The 1091-nt window shown below is 37.2% G+C and overlaps 1 non-coding gene across 1 annotated transcript; it reads right to left on the bottom strand.

The window, feature by feature from the left end:
• Positions 1-790: 790 nt before the first annotated feature.
• Positions 791-862, bottom strand: TRNAC-GCA (transfer RNA cysteine (anticodon GCA)). The gene has a single exon. It is a non-coding gene; the product is annotated as a tRNA-Cys (tRNA).
• Positions 863-1091: the final 229 nt, after the last annotated feature.

Raw genomic sequence — 1091 nt, 5'->3', positions numbered from 1 at the left:
CGCCTTTGTGATATTTTTCTTAAAAATCTATAGCCCCAGTCTAATCATGAGAAAATACCAGACATACCCAAAGTGAGGAGCATTCTGCAAAATATTTGAGCAGGACTTTTCACAAATGTCAAGGTAACATATAAACAAAAAACAAAACAAAAACATCAACAAAAAAACAAACGAGGAAAGACTAAAAAACTGTCAGAATTTGATGAAGACTAAGGATACATAACTCAGTTCAACATGGTATCCTGGATTAGATCCTGGGACAGAAAAAAGACATTTGAGAAAAAAAAAAATGTTAAAATCTGAATAAAGTCTGTTGTTTAGTTAATAATGTTGTACCAATGTTTATTTCATAGTTTTGATAAATATGCTATTGTTGTGTAAGATGTTAACATTAGGGGAAGAAGGTAGGTGAAGGGTATACAAGACCCCTCTATACCATCTTTACAATTTTTCTGTAAATCTAAACTTTACAGAATTTATAAACTCTTCTATAAAATCTAAAATAAAATAAAAAGCTTGAACAAAGGGAGATGGAAAGGGTCCGGTTAATAAGATTGAATATACAGGAAATGAGAAATAAGAAAGTACATTCATGTAAGCGTGTGCGTGCACATGTTGGGGATGAGTGTATGTGAACCGGTAGTTCTACTCTGAGGGAATGAATGAGCCAAGGTGCTTGCATGAACCTGAGAGTAAGCCCCTCCTTAAATTTTGAAACCTAGGCACCTTCTTGCTTTATCCTAGCCCAGGACTTTTAACGAAGCTGCCAAGAGGAGCAAAACCTCACCATAGGGGGCACCTGGATTTGAACCAGGGACCTCTTGATCTGCAGTCAAATGCTCTACCACTGAGCTATGCCCCCATGACACCAGTCATAAGCTTCATATAAATATGCATGCCATTTTTATGGCTTACATCACACTTCAAATACACTTCGTGCTTGAGATACCTCCTGTATTTAAATTCATTCCAATTCCCTTCTAGCCACTCCACTCCTGCTTTTCCCAGAGCATATATGCTCATTCTCTCCCCAGCACCTAAAGCTCAGAGCTGTATCCTCAATCTTCTTGTCCAGCTTTTAAAATACACGA

The sequence above is a fragment of the Cynocephalus volans genome, chromosome 11 (assembly GCF_027409185.1).
Source record: "Cynocephalus volans isolate mCynVol1 chromosome 11, mCynVol1.pri, whole genome shotgun sequence".
NCBI classification, from domain to species: domain Eukaryota; kingdom Metazoa; phylum Chordata; class Mammalia; order Dermoptera; family Cynocephalidae; genus Cynocephalus; species Cynocephalus volans.
Note: the sequence above shows the minus strand (reverse complement) of the source record. Positions and strands in the feature narration are given on the sequence as shown.